General features: G+C 42.5%; 1 protein-coding gene across 2 annotated transcripts in view; it reads right to left on the bottom strand.

Annotated features, from left to right (window-relative positions):
- Positions 1-16580, bottom strand: part of LOC126279117 (protein piccolo) — a 593503-nt gene that overhangs the window by 179596 nt on the left and 397327 nt on the right. The window lies entirely within an intron of this gene.

The raw sequence follows: 16580 nt of genomic DNA, 5'->3' as shown, positions 1-16580 counted from the left end.
ATTTCCGAAGTCCCGCGGACGCTGACAATTTTTTTTCCAGTCTAAAAAACGACAAATATAGCAACGCGTTTCCTGTTGCTACAATCACTGGTATGTTAAAGATAAACAAAAGAAAGACCATAAATGTTACACTCAATATTCCAACAACACAGTAAAGCAACTCACGAAGGTACTGGCCCACGAAGAAAATTTCGGATTGCTGTTCTGCTTATTATGAAACGTTTTTGCCTTATCTTATCAGCAAAGACCTAAGTCAAGTCTTAACGGTTCCATGTCCTGCTCAGCCTTCAAAACCGATTAATTCCGGCTGAGTTTTATGGTAAATTCAAGTTGCAGTTTACTTTGCACATTTAAATGAGAGGTTCCGAGTCGCATCGTGGCACTTAACTATTCGAAGAGGACAGTTAGCTTGCCTTACGTCAAAATATCAGCGATGTTTACCTAAGAAAAGACAGGCATAATGCCTTGCCGAAGGGTGAATACAGATCCCGTCACTGAAATTCACTCTACCAGGACTACCACATTCAATGCACGTAAGTATGTACAGCGTCTGAATCAATGGATCTGTGTAAGTGCATCTAAAGATGGCCTTTGCGCCTCACTGAAACCGATAGTCAAATAAAAGGACTGAATCTCGTGAGAGCCAATTGAAATCAAATTTGATTGCCAAATTACAAAGATTCATTTTATTACAAAACTACCTAATATAGCTACTACTAAAAAATTCTATGATTGACACTGAGCGTCTATATTAGTAAGTAATCAATAATAGTGTACAGTCATTATCGAGACAACTTCTGGCAGAAACTTTATGTAGGACCAAACCTCAATGAAATTCCCCCTACATCTACAGTGTTACTTTTTTCTTTAATTCCCATCCTTAAAAGAGGGCTTAATTAATTAAACGTCGATCCTTATCTGATATACGTTAAAATCATTAATATCTCGAGACCTTATAAACCAAACTTACATTTTTTGTGATACATATTCGGAGGAATCGCAGAGGCGTCTTCTCCACTGCTGGGTATCTGACTCATTTATTAAGAAACGCCTTTAGAAGTCTTGCAGTAGACAAAATGATCGACAAAACTGGTAGGACTATAAAAAGACGAGACGGCTTGAGCTCCAGACCAACAGTTCGAAAACAATTGCTACACTATAAAACATTAGGTGACTGAAAGAAATACGGAATGAAACTAATAGGAATGATACATTTATTCAGACATATAATTACACCCAAGTCACTGCGTTTCACGATAGTCCCCTGGACATTACAAAATGCGAGTGGTTCTTAAAAGGGCGTGTGATTACAGCAGATGCCAATACAGCCGCTACAACGTGCTCCCTTGCTGGTCACAAGGTTGTTAAGAACGCTTTCACCAGCGCGGTTTCCAACGGCCGGATGGTCGTTAGTGCTTGTGGATGTGCTGCAATACGTTCCCCAACGCATCCCACATGTGCCTCGTGGTAATTAAGTCGGGGGAACAGGCAGCCCAATCAATTCGTCAAATATCATCTCATTCCAAGAGCTGCTTCACCTGCGCTCTTCGATACGGTCGAGAATTGTCATCCACAAACATGAAATCGGAGCCGAATGCACCCCTGAAAACGATGTGGGTAAGTGCGGAAGGAGTACAGTGTCACAGTAACGTTACCCGTTGAGTGAACCGAGTTCAAAGATTTGGTGGTCAGTACGCCCAGGCATCATTATGCTATCCCACACTATAACACCTGGAACACCAAAACTATCATGTTCGACAAATTTATGGGTGCATTACGTGTTCCTAACTATCGCCATATGAAGGTACGCCCAGCGAAGTATGTACTGCTGGCCGTATCAAGACCCACGTTTGCCTTCTGTAATGTCCAGGGGACCACAATAAATAGCGCTGACTTCAGTGTAATTATTGCCCTTGAATAAAAGTATTACCTATGTTTCACTGCATATTTCTTTCTGTTACCTTCTTTACTATACTGATCCATTACTTATCATGAAGAGTATTACTCGGACAAACAAAGTTGACACTCGGCGCGGTGGCTGATGGGAGCGACCGTCAAAGCATTTCCCATTTACAGTCGCTCCCATCAGCCACCGCGCCGAGTGTCAACTTTGTTTGTCCGAGTAATACACAATACACAGTTACCAGTTTCAAATGTTATATTATCACCACCATCATCCCTTTCTTCTTTTTCTTCACTTCGTGGCGTACGCTGTACAGCTTGTTCCGGAAAAGAGAAGGTTACAACGGTTGACATATTTTTAAAAATTTTTCTCTCCAAATCGAAAATCCGTAGACATTATTTACTGTGTTTCGTATTTTACCCGGAAGTGTGCAACCTTTGACTGCACTGAGAAATTTCATCTCAGCTAACGCAATTTTCCTTCTGTCTTTCTCCGAGAATAACCACAAAAAATGCTACCATACCGCCAATGTTTGATAAAGCTTCAACTAGTTTCCTTTTTACTTTCCTCTTTCAGAGTTATACGGATTGTACCGCACATATGTTTAAATTTGTAAGAATTTGTTTCTATGTCGCGACCTACTGTTGAGGATATTTCACATCCAGTATATTTAAAGATGGATGGACACCTGCTTCACTTTCGCTATTTCTCTGAATTTCGGATATTATCTTTTTTCCCTAGAAATGAGATTACTTTTGATTTATGTGGAGATACTAACAGTACATATTCTTCTTCTATCTTTCTCAAGATGTACTCGTATAGAGCCCTATCTTGTGATGAACAACAACAACTTGGTCTACGTATTCATTATTATTATTATTATTATTATTGTCGATTAGGCACATTTAAATTTTGTTACGAGCATTCGAATTCTTCCAGCTGAGAAGGGTTATGACTCAGTTGTAACGAAGAAAGAACACTATCACAGTAAAATTTCTGTGTAATTCACTTAGGAAGATAAACAAAGCTTGACGAAGGTGCTCGTCGTTGCACTTATAGTAACGAACAAGATAATAACGTTTTCTTCGGTTTCTCCCCTTCATACATTTAATGAATAGTTCGTCAGACTCGGGTAAACAATTATACAATGTCTCCCATATTTTTATTGTATCTCCATTTCAAAGGATTTCCATGGCTTCCCTAAAAGTATTATGGCTTACGACTTTTTGGACAGAACACGTCCTTTTTACTTCGTGACCCTCATTTATTCCGCCCACTATCCTCAAATGTATCTTCCGGAAAATTTGCAGGATTCTCCCGTAATTAGCACCCATGGGAGACCATTTGTTCCTTTTTAAATGAAATGATGTAACCTTAAGCTTCCCCCCTCCCTCCCCTTCCCCAATTAGAAGAGAAGTTTGACCATCACACTGCATTTCTATACTCGGTCCCATCGGGGGCGACATGTTGTTGCTTTCATTACAGCTTTGAAGGAACCTACACAACTATAGGGGGATCTACACTTTAATGTGAGATCACGACAGGACACATTGGAATGTTTCATGTTAACAAATCAGTACCACAGGTGAAAGAAATGATGACAGACAAAAATGCAAATATTTCTATCTGTAGTATTTTTACGTAGCACTTGAGCCACCGACATTTAGTCATAGGGCATTGAAATTTCTCTACCTATCTCAAAACTATAGAGCGTAGGGCACCATCAACCCATAAATTTGAACGACTGTACGTCGTGGAAAGTTGTGGTACACAAAACTCGGAGTAAACTTAGCCGGCATAATCCTCATGTCAGCGGATATTGTGCATAGTGTTACATGATGAAACATTGTGTGTACATTGCGTGCGGCGATTGGTACTGGAAAACGAATGAACAATGTAGCACTAGCTTTCTGCATTATTAAATAATTTTCTTGTGAGAAAGTGTAATCAAAAGAGCTGTACAACAGGAATGAACAAAACGAGGCTGCGCTAATTTCAACAGACTGGCCTAATATTCTGGAGGATGGAGACTGAAATCTCCATCCGGCCACCCTGGTTCAGGTTTTTGATGGTTGCCCTAAATTATTTGAGACAAATATCTGGATAAAACCATTGTCGACGGTATGTCAATTTTTCTAAAACTATACCAGTAATATGTAAACGTCTGTATATATGATTTCTTTGTTCCTAACTGTAATTCTAAGGTATGTCCGTCACTGTGAAACATTTGTTCTGAATTTCGTGGCCACTTGTTGACGTATTATGTGAACGCGCGGAGTCTGTTCTTTCCAACATGCCCCGAAAAACAGACAGCATGCTTTCATATAATCTATTCGCCCCGATAGGCAATGAATCCACAACTTTCAGTGCGGACCTCCAGCGGGAATCTAGAATTAGCGAGCATGGAGGACAGAGAACGTTGGTCGGCAGCGCCACACGGGAACGTAAGTCGGCCGGGGAGCGTGCAGAGATAGCCCGCGCACTTGCGATAAAGGCTGTGTCCAGGTGGCGCTGTGGTTAACGCAACTGCCTAGTAAGCAGGAGATACCGTATTCGAATCCCGATCCGGCGCATATTTTCACTGGTCGCCGCTGATTCCGCATAAAGTCTCGATGCAGCTGGTATCATTAGTTCCTTCCCTTCCTTTTCTCCCCCATTCACCTTCAATTTGCATAACGTGCTGACCATTTGCCTACTGGCTTTCGTTTCGAGTTCTCGGCGACGTTTAACATTTTTTCTGTCATCTGGGAAACACGAGCGAATCTTTGAGAATCGAAAGTCAGAACGTCGGCCGTTGAACTAGCGACGGAAGCCAATAGGCAACATACCAAAAAGTACTTCAAGGATGAATAAAATAACAACAACAACTACTACTACTACTACTACTACTCTCAATGAGTTCATTGTTGTACAGTCACGGTTGGCAACACTTAGCTCTGGGTTCATATGAAATCGTTGCAACAAGGCTTTCTACTTCTGAACTGTTCATTATTGCGTACACTTTGCTACTGTGGACCTAAACTCTGAATTCTCATGGATGATAAATTGTAACACACTAAATCTGAATACATCATGAAGCGAAGAAGACTATATTAGAAAGTTACTGTCTACTGTTATTATAGAAAGGATGAGGCTACAAATCCCAGCGACGATGATTCTACAGACGAATGGATTCCGAGTAGGGAAGATGCAGCTGCTTCAGATATTTAAGAAACTGTTGGTGCTTTTTGTGGTATTAAAGTTGAAAGAGAGAGAAAAGTGATAATGCTAGCGATGAAAATGACACAGCTGTCGGAAACAGTGGACCGATTGTGTCTTCTGCAGGCTTTCTAGATGTTAAAAATGAAACTAAATGGTATAAGGAACGTTTTGGGACAAGAAAGTTGCTGAAGCATAATATTTTGCGGAAAAGGGCTGCTCCAATACATACAACAAAACTTCTTTGTATAAAAGACATCTCCAAGAGTATATTTGGAAAAGAAATGTGTGATATAATAGTACTTGAAACCAACAGGAAAGGAAATCAGGTATTCAGAAAGTATAATATCAGTTCATAAGGACCAGCAAAAGTGTGAAAGCAGTTGACAACTGAAGAATTTGATGCATATCTTGGTGTACTGATTACAGCTGCAATAAGATTCTGTAACACTGAAATGTGGATAACAAATGCATTTCCCAGGGTATTGTGCAAGCTTATCCCTCAATAGATTTTGGAAGATAAGTAGATTTATAAGATGTGACAATGTGAGCACTACGGCTGAGCGTTTGAAAAGTGACAAAGTTGCCGCAATATCTGACATATTTGAAATAATAAATTCAAATCTTCGTAAAAACCGCGTGTCGTCTGACTGCCTCACTACTGATGAGCAGCTTTTTCCTTACAAAGGAAAGACAATATCTACCCAATACATGCGATCAAAGCCAACCAAATATGGCTTGAAGGTTCGATGGGTTTGTGATTCGCGAAATTCCTTTCCAATAACTGGCCACATTTATACAGAAAACCTGATTCTCCCCTCTGGGGAGAGGGTAGTAAAGGATTTAGGTTACCTTTTGAAAGGTACTGGCAGAAATATATTCACGGACAATTTCTCAGAACTCTAGCATTAACAAGACTGTTCATGAACTGGGTTTAGCACATAGTTGGTAGTGTGAAAACAAACAAGCTCGATAAACCGCCAGAAATGTACCCTTCCTCTTCACGCCAAGAACTGCCGCGTATATTTGGAGTCAGTGAAGATAACGTTTAATGTTATTCACATTATTATGCATCCACTTCTAGCCCTTTTTCAACTTCCGGTACTCTTTCAAATCCAGATCTTAAAACAGGACAAAAGGTGGCGTCGATAATATGGACAGGTTGTGTTCTTATTACAGTGTAAAAGAGATGAGACAGAGACAGGCGTTAGAATTTTTTTCCCCAACATTATGGACATTGGTTACTTACTTACACAAAATAATACTCAAGCAAAATCAATTTCTAATTGCTTGAGGAAATTTTCAGTGAAATCGGGTATTGAGTGCAAGATAGGAGGATCGCTAATTCTGGTTCCCGAACAAGTGGAGGCTCAGCCAAAACGAGATGCTTCTGGGCAGCTGAAAATCGTTGGTGACTTTTGTAAACAAATCTGAATCAAATAAAAGGAAGAGAAAAACAAGTTATAATAAATGTAAAAACCAGTGTGTGATGAGCATTGCATTACAACAACAGTGTGTGGACTTTGTGGATAAATAATAATTCCAGGTTTATCTTTCCCTTGCAACGAGCAGCAACATTTAGTAGCTGTATAATTTTCTGTAATTCACTCTGCCACATACAGTACAAAATTGATATTTATGACTGTATCTGTTCTATTATAACTCGTTGTCTAATAATTTAATTAAGACTATCAATGTACTATATAAAATAAAGTATTTCATTTGTGAACATCACACTACTACTACTGGAGATATGTGGTTACCAGATATTCCGAATACAGATTAGACAGTCCTTCCCGTTTAAATGCCCTTCTCTGAAAGTAATTAAATTCCGCGTTTAGTGTGACATTTATAAAGACGCAAATGAGGAATAACTGAGGCTTATGTCACTAGTTTCGGTACTCCTGGGAAACTGGTTGTTGTAAAGGTTACCCCTGTAGCCCGAAGTGGACAAAAGGGTTAATGACCGTAAGCAATTAACCCTATTACTATACAGCCAGGATTCAACGTAGACTGATAATTACGTTACTTGAATTGATTCGTAGAGCGGTGCAGGTCTTCCCTAGCTGAGTATTGGGTGTCGGTTCTTTTCGTTCACCACAACGAGCACAAAAGCAGGAAACGAACACAATGAGGGGGCAATAAGGGAGACGCCGGTGACCTCTATCTCGGATGACGGACAACCGCGAAATAGCGTGCCAGCAATAAGCTGCAGTGCAACGGGATCCCGCTAAGCGAGCGTCAAGCGCAGAGTAATCGGGAAGCGGCCACAAATCACCAGACAGGTGCTGTGGTGCCGGCTGGCGTAATTATTTTAACAGCGTTCCCCAGCCAGTAAATTTCTACGCAGCCCCGACAGCGAGCGCAATAAATACAACTGTCGCGCTCACAAAGGGGCTTTATCGGCGCCAGGGAGTAGGTCGGTCCATTGACTGCATATTACACGCAGCTGACATTCAAAGCAAACATTACACGCATTTTATTAGCGGCGCGCCATTTTCAACAGCGCGCTTTTATTGGCGGTCAGCGGAGGAGGGCCGATACCCGTCAATACATGTAAATTCGCCGGCCCGGTCCAGCCCACAGGGGAAGAAAGCACGGCCGTGACGGATCGCCGCTGGAAAGAGCTCCCTCATTAAACAGGTTTTAAAGGTCCGGCCGCGTTAAATTAGACGCCACAATCTGACCGGCCGAGCAGGGCCGTTAAAAGTATTTAGGACTCGGCGGCAATAAAACATGCATTACCTGGGGTCATCTCGTAAAATGTGGCGATAGCGGATAACGGGCGCCGGGCCAGCGTTGCAGCTACCATCGCTTGCTTTCGATAGCACACGAGCTCAAGTGGTTGACTGGGCTGTTACGTAGTGCTTGGCCTCGCCCTCTTCGCTGAGTTGGCTTGTCAGCTGTCCCTGCACTCGTATCGGTGTTCGTCACGCAAATACCTTTCTCACCACGCCCCTTTCGCTCGAAATTGCAGCAGGTGAAAACCCACAACTGTTTCATTAAGAGTATTGTCATTTCTTCATCTGGGATACGTTCGGACGGTAAATTTTGAAAAAAATTCTGTATTCGCAAACTGCAAAGATAATAATCGTCCGCGTAATACATCTAGATGTCGGAGTTTTACTTGAGTGTACAATACTTTCTAGCGGAATATATCTAGAAGGAAAAAAACCCTGGCTAGACACAACCAAGCGACGCTATTACATCACCAGAAGTCTTTTAGCATAAATCAACCGTGTCCAGCCCACGGCCCGTGTGCGGCCCAAAGCAAGTTTCAGTGCGGCCCAACTACATGGTACCTCCATAAGGTCCTTAAGGGGCACCGCAGACCCCATATAATGCAAAAAGGACCAACAGATTTGCTCAATTTGCGTCAGCTGGAGAAAGTGTACAATATTTATACTTTGACCCTCTACTGCTGCTTAGTGACACTAAGACATCTTCCTCGTAGTATACAAATGGTCACTAGCCCAAGGGCTATCCAAAACATCTGACCCTACCTTTTTATCACCAATAAAACCTGAGGCATGAGCTCCGGAAAAAACCGCTTTTATGCACGGCGTTTTGAAACACTTTGGTAGCGCATACTGTAGTATGCGTAACAGTTATCCCGATGAATACCTATTACAGAAAACTTTGAAGTCAGAAGAATACGTATAAATTAATAGTTCACTATGGTACTTACACTTAGACGCAGAGGACAATCGAGAGGCACAGTAGCCGACCGCCACGCCATCGATGCGGCAATGTATGTCTGAACAAGGCAACGACCGCACTAACTCTTACGACTCCTCTGCTCGCTGCTGCTAGCAGACTAAACTGCAGAGCGAAGTTAACGCCAAGGACGCAGATATAAAAGCACATGCGTTGTGTAACGACAACCGTATCGCCCTGACCTTAAAAGGCATTACTCGCCGTTGCATGTAAACCTATGGCAACGAATGATGTTCCTCGCGGCTAAAATGCCCATTACAGTGACTACCCTGCAACGATGATCAGAAAACTATCTCTGCACAGTATAAAAGCACACAGGAAATAATAATTATTAGCAAATAATTCAAATTACCAAATATACTTCTTTTCAATGGAATGAAAGACTACTGAATCACTTCGAAACCACAAAAACGTCTTTACATTACAAGAACACTATTTCTTCGCCATTGATCACAGGCCAAAATTCTATCGTTCATCAGCAAAGGTATCATACATACAACCTCGCCTCTTTATTCCAATCCTAAGAAAATTACGATATAATTCTAGTCCAAAGTGTTAATTATGCCGTCTATTTAACATGAGGAAGTACGCTTTTAGTTAGTAACATTATAACGGGAAAAGTTGCAACATCATGTTCTATTTCCGAAACAAGATGTTTTATCATACATTTTGCGATACCCTTTTTTAATTGCAATAAATTTTGTATATATTATTATGTATTATTTTGATGATTGTAAATGTCAGAGAGGTACGTAAGCATGGGGAAATTAAACAATCTTTCACCAGTGTGTTGTTATCTTTGTATTTAATAATCTATGGATTATCAGTGGGTAAATCAAGGGAGTTGCTGTGGAGTAGCTTACCGATGTGGTCAAACTCGGGCGCGTGCTGCCAATTATGACTAAATAACAATGCTCAAAAGTATCTTTTTACAATCGTGACCCACAAAGAAGTAGTCTTGTTCACAATTTGTGAAACGAGTTAAGTACATATAAACAAAGTGAAAACAAACACCGAGCGAGGTGGCGCAGTGGTTAGACACTGGACTCGCATTCGGAAGGACGACGGTTCAATCCCGCGTCCGGCCATCCTGATTTAGGTTTTCCGTGATTTCCCTCAATCGCTCCAGGCAAATGCCGCGAGGGTTCCTTTCAAAGGGCACGGCCGACTTCCTTCCCCGTCCTTCCCTAATCTGATGAGACCGATGACCTCGCTGTCCGGTCTCCTTCCCCAAAAACAACCAACAACCAAAACTGAAACGTGTTACGGTTTTCATCAGAATTGATATAAAACATCGAACCCGTGAACTCCTGTAAATCCAAATATTTTGTCAACATTCTACAGGAAAGCGAGAAAGTAGACTCCCAGATGCCAACCACGAGAAACAACCAAGAAAATTTTACCAGCTAAATACAATTTATTCTGATCGATCAACATTTATGAACTTTTCCCCATGTTTGCTCAGAACGAAGTATACGTCCTGAAAATCAGCAAAGAGAGAATGTAAATAATTAATGTGAATCAGTAATTAAAGGGGTTGGGGGTCAGAACTTGTGTAAGTTTTATTTTTGTTTTTTTTTTTTTTAATCGGAAAGCTCTTTCTCAATACTCTCTTGGCCGCAGGGCATCGCTATGTACGTTCAGCAACATAACAGGGGTAATAGTAACACTGCACACTCACAATTATACCTACCCAAGGCATACATTCATCTTTTATCTGCTCAGAATATGTTGCAGTGTAGAGCAAAAACAACCTCTTGAAAGAAATTAAGTTCAATATCTCTAAACCCTGTTGAAATGTTAACAGTTAAATAAAGCTTTATATAAAAATTATATCGTTTTTCAGGGACGTTATAACGGTGCTCTCAGATCTGCTGAAAAAGCCCTTTTTTTTCGAAATCCTCTGTGCTTCTGGCTCAAAATCAAAGTACATCAAGTATTTATTTGACCAGAACATTTATGCACTTCCTCATTCCTGTACAGCTTTACCGTAACGTTATAACGAAAGTGTACCAACAAATTCAAATACGAGATAATTAACTCCGAAAATGTTACAACCTGAAAATAAAAAAAAATAAAAATGTAAAATGAAAACACTAATACACCACGTGATTAAAAGATACATTAAATTGAAAGATACTTATGTATGTAGAAAATACATTTTAAATATATTTTTATCTGCGAAACACACATTAAACAACCCAACGTAACATGTGGCACTGAAATGGACACTCATTAAGAACGCTTACAGCGATAATATAACTAACTTATTCCTGACAAATCCGTCTTTATACGACTTCATCATATAGGACTGAATTTAGCATTAACGTCGCTACATGTTTTGCTATTCGTCAAATGTCGAAATGAAAAACAAAATAGTGGCGTGAGAGGATTTCGAAAAATGGCTTTTTCAACAAATATATTGCCGCTTCAATGCTATTCATTCAGATATATTAGACTCAGTTTTTATTTTTTCCTTCAAGGGCGTGTTTTACTCCCTTAACGGCCATACGGGCCCTATTCAAAGCCAACCAAAATCGAAGTGCATCCCTTGGGTAGGCTTACTTGCCCGTGCAGCTCAGTGGAATGCGCTACCTGCAATTGTGAACGGGGCAGTACTGCTCGTGTACACTGACCAGCCTGTTAGCATGACTTGAAGCGTCGTTTCGAGCCTAGGTTGTACGCAATGTCATTTCAGCATAGCAAGCCTGTCCGGCCCGGCACGCTGCCCGCCGAACTGGCGTACACCACTCCAACGTCATCCGAATATTCAACTGATCTGTGAGTAACACTATATGGGGCTCGTAGTGGCCGCTGACAGCTGCCTACAGCTGGTGACAAGTACCTACAGATTATAACTTTTACGTACCCCCCCCCCCCCAACAAAAAAAAAATAACTGCGTGCCGCCATTTTGGAGGGAAGTGGAAGGCATGTGTCGAAGCTGTCAGTACGCAACCCAGGCCTTCTTCAAGTGCTGTTGGGTCTACAACAGGATTTCCCAAACTGTGTTCCCCGGAACATTATGACGATACTATTTTTTTTTTTAATTCTGTCATGATTTCAATGCTCTCAGTTATGATTTAAAACTGACGTAATCACTGAATCAAACATGTTTTCCACATGTATGAAAATTTTATTAACCATCAAAATAAACAAGATGTCCCATCAAAGTACCAGTACTCTCAAAGTATTCCGTCAAGGAAAAATTTGGGAACCCCAGTCTATAGGCACCCACTGCGAAGACGAGTACCAACATTCTAGCGCCGTGGTGCGCTGAGAGATCGGCAAGGGAACACGCAACATGAAACCTAGGTCAATGGCGTTTGGTTCCCTCACCGACGAATGCGGGCTATGCCTAAGGGCTGATGGTCGTCGTAGAAAGGGTGTGAAGGCGAATAGGTACCAATGCATGTATCAGGCAGTGCCACACGGGCTCAGCAGCGAGGTGATTCAGTCACATTTTGGACCGTATCAGATACGCTAACAGATACCTCTCTGACACATATCAAGGGTATTTTCGGGGCTGTGCAGTATCTGCACAGAATCGCCACCACTTCGCTAACGAGTTCGTCTTTCAAGACGATGCAGAGATACATGGCGCCCACTCGTGAACGCCTTCCTCGAGGAGGCAGAAATCACCGAATGGAATCTGCTGTTGTGTAAAATTGACATGAACCCAACTGATCGTCTGTGAGACCAGTTGAAACTTGCAATGCAGCGTCGAGGAACCTTCTTCACATACTGAACCTCAAAAAATCTGTCGTCCACAGGCTCGATTAGCACGGGGCGCTGCATCGCGGTACTGAATAACCTTACGCCGTCCATGCAGCACTGTTGTTTAGAAACTGGACTGGTAATGAGATAAGACATGAACTGAAACAATTATCTGTTTCTGGTACTTTTTATTTTCTTCCACGATGAGTTTTGAGGGTTTACACCCTCATCTTCAGGTCGATCAGTGGGTTACATTTCACTTTTGTTTGCTGGATGGTACTAGTTGCCTAGTTTCATTTCACTAGCAATAAAGTATAATCAGGACTTGTTAACGTGGTGTGGCATTAGAACTACAAATTTTAAACAGTAATGAAGCCATTTAAAATCTGTTCCAGTAGCAAGAACCCCGAGGTTCGAGATAAATCTATGTGTTGCTCCTTAGACGTCATACAATCACGAAACAACATAAAAAGTCTAGAGATTGTACAGATGTAAGAGCACGGTGCCTTAAAAATCAAAGAGCATTCATTACCAGCTTACACTGCCAGTCAAAAATACTGCTAACAAACATATAAATGTTTAGCTCTTTACAAATTTTTCGTTAACAGTATCATTATTGCAAAATATAAAAATATAAAACTTCTAAAACTATGTTTCAGCAGCCGGCCGAAGTGGCCGAGCGGTTCGAGGCGCTACAGTCTGGAACCGTGCGGCCGCTACGGTCGCAGGTTCGAATCCTGCCTCAGGCACGGATGTGTGTGATGCCACTCGGTTAGTTAGGTTCAAGTAGTTCTAAGTTCTAGGCGACTGATGACCTCAGAAGGGTCGCATAGTGCTCAGAGCCATTTGGACCATATGTTTCAGCATCTTTATTGGTTAATGTTTCTGTTTGGTGACTAACACAGATAACTGTTTTATATTTTATGGTACTTAATTATACACAGCACCACCCACCCTGATAAACGCGAGCGTTAAAAGCGCCCTTCCGGGTAGGAGAGGTGACCCCCCCCCCCCCCGAATCGAACCCGTCCGGCGTATTAACGGAGAGAGTCGGTGCGTCAGTGCGCCTGAATGTGGTTTTAGGCAATTTCCTACCACTAGGTGAAAACAGGGTTGCCAAGATAGTCCCGCCCCAGTTACGAGTAGAAAACATTTAGAAATCGTTCACTTTCACGTGAATAAAACTACACGCAGACAGCTGGGGTACACACTCCGACCCGGAAAGGGGAGGGCGGGCGGGGTAGTGGAATGGCGACAGGAAGAGCATGCGGCCACCCCTTAAATTAACCCTGCCAAAACTGTAAGTAACAGTGCCACCTCTGCGCCAAGGCGGGACAAAAGCACAAGGAAAAGAAAAAGAAGGAAGTTATACAGCAGCGATTTTGATTTCGCTTGTGCGCAAACGTGTATACTTTCTAACTGTACCTTTATTATTGTTATTTTGTTTTTATAAAACGCGTGAGCGTTTTAGTTTCGTGCGGCTTGCAGTTTCATCCCCCCCCCCCCTCACCGCCCCCCCCCCCCACACACAAACACAGAGAGAGAGAGAGAGAGAGAGAGAGAGAGAGAGAGAGAGAGAGAGAGAGAGCAACCGCTTGCGGAGAAATACGGTGGGGCACTGCAGGAGGAGGCGAAGAGTGAAGGGTGGAAAGCATTACAAGCCCGCGGAATCCGGTTGTTCATTGCGTGGGTTATCACATCTGCTCCATCATCTCGGCGAGCCGGCACGGTGCCCTGGCACAAATTAGCGTAAAATTAACAGCAGGCGGAGCGCGGGTGGCAAACGATGCCGAGGCTAGCGAGGAGCGGCGCCCGCCCGAGGGCATCTTAATTCAATCAGCGGTGCCGGCATTCCCGCCCCCCACCGCCCCCTAACCAAGGGAGCAACGGCTGGCGGAAGTGAGGCGCCGCTGCTCTGCGGGCCGCCCCGGCATCGTCTGTGCGCCAAGCCACGCTGATTAAAACGCGCTGACGCCCGGCGTAGGCGGCGGCGGCAGCAGAGGAGAGAGAGGCGAGGAACAGAGCTGGAGGGAGTGGAGGGAGAGAACCCACTGTGCGTGCCTGCACGACGTCCCCCGCGGCGCTCAGCCCGAATGCGAGTGTAGCCACGCGCGGCGTCGAGCATGCAGCCAGCCGTATCCCGATAACGTATCTCCTCTCTACGCACGCACGCGTGCGTAGCATACAATGACTGGGCTGTAGGGAGACCGGTTACCGGACAGGTATCCCAGGCGCTACGCTGTTAGACGCTTAGCCAATGGAATAATGCTTTCTCCAGTTTTGTTTGCTGATGAGAAAAAATAGGGCATCAAACGTATGTTTCTCAAATACCTAAATGTCGAACAATTAACCTTTGTCCGAGCAAAATGGACAAAAAATTTGGACTACTTAGTGTGACATTAGTATCTCTTTGTATCAATACTCGACAAATAATTTCAAGGTAGGTAAGTAGCCGTGGATAATTTTTACAACATTATACTTTACTACTCATTTTTTTACAAGTGGAAGGAGTGAGAAATGACAGTCACTAATCTGAATGAGCGGCAGTTAATCCATGTAGAAGCCGAAAACTGTTCTAGATTTTTTTTTCTCGAGTCCCGGAACTGTAAATGACTCACCGTCGAATCCGAATTCCAACGACAACATTTCGGAGGTGGCGCAACGATTTTTTGTTTGTTTGTATTTTGGTTTAAGAGACCCGAGGTTATGATTCTTGGACAATATCTACACAACCGCGAAACCCCCAGTGATATGCAACTACCAAAACGTATAATCACTTCACGAAGTATTGTAACAATCCCCAAATGAAAATATTTGATGTGGCCCACCTTGCTGCGCGATCACAGCCCGGCATAACGCTGTCGTGGCACGCTTCCACTGCATTTAGTAAATCCATAGACGAGGTGCATATCGGCCAACTTTTCGCCAGTAAAGCACTGTTAACGTGCAACTAACGCTGCCGGCGATACAAACCCACAACAAATTAGTAGTACCCAATGCAAGCTTGAAAGAAATGGCTCTGAGCACTATGGTACTTAACTTCTGATGTCATCAGTCCCTTAGAACTACTTCAAGATAACTAACCTAAGGACATCACTCACATCCATGTCCGAGGCAGGATTCGAACCTGCGGCCGTAGCGGTCGCGCGATTCCAAACTGAAGCGCCTAGAACCGCTCGGCCACTCCGGCCACCAAAGCTTGAAAGCCAAGAGTATAGTCGGTATAACTGTAGTCAACAAGTGCGATGAATGAGTAGAAGAAGATAGTTTCCAAATACGACACACAGTGCAAACCTTCGTTTGTTTTGTTATGCTCACATTTGCAATACAAAACAGATACAACGTATATGGCAGTACCACAGGTGCCCCTCATACCGAAACGATCAAAAAACATTCCCGAAAAAACTAAGATATTTTGTCGATGGTGTTGGAGTTCATCCTACACATACGAAATATCACCTTGTCAGTCAGTTTCAATACGCGAGCAGCATATCTGTATGTAGGGAGAATTGTTCTTTTATCTTGACACTTTCATATCAAGGGCAGTTTTTAGTTTCATATCTTCGACCGTCACTTAATTTGGGTTGTGTACCGGAAAGCAATGTACAATCAGTAAGTCGGCACACTGTTTTAATCCACTAGGATGTCACAAAACAGAGCTTACATTCTGCTGCTCAGTGAAACATTCATTCTCCAGTCAAGCTATATTTGGTGTATCTATTGTCTCACTATCAGTTTCAAGCCATTCTGGCTATTTTCACATAGCTGCAGAAATTGAAGGTGAGGAAAACTGAAAGAAATGCTACAGGTCTAAACTGTGAATCCATACAGCAACTGTGCTGGCTCTTGGTCCGTACGTAATAAAACATAGGTTATTTTAAAAATCTATGAACAAGCTACCTACTTTTTCTTTTCTAAACCCCTAAATTCTCACCCTAAAAAATTAAAGCGTGAAATGTCATCCTCAGTATGTTGTGTAAAACTGCATCCTACTTCGCGAGGACGGATCTAGCCATCGTAAATGAATATCATGCTATTTTGATTGTG

This window comes from Schistocerca gregaria, chromosome 6 (assembly GCF_023897955.1).
Source record: "Schistocerca gregaria isolate iqSchGreg1 chromosome 6, iqSchGreg1.2, whole genome shotgun sequence".
NCBI classification, from domain to species: domain Eukaryota; kingdom Metazoa; phylum Arthropoda; class Insecta; order Orthoptera; family Acrididae; genus Schistocerca; species Schistocerca gregaria.
This window is presented reverse-complemented; position numbering and strand designations above follow the sequence as displayed.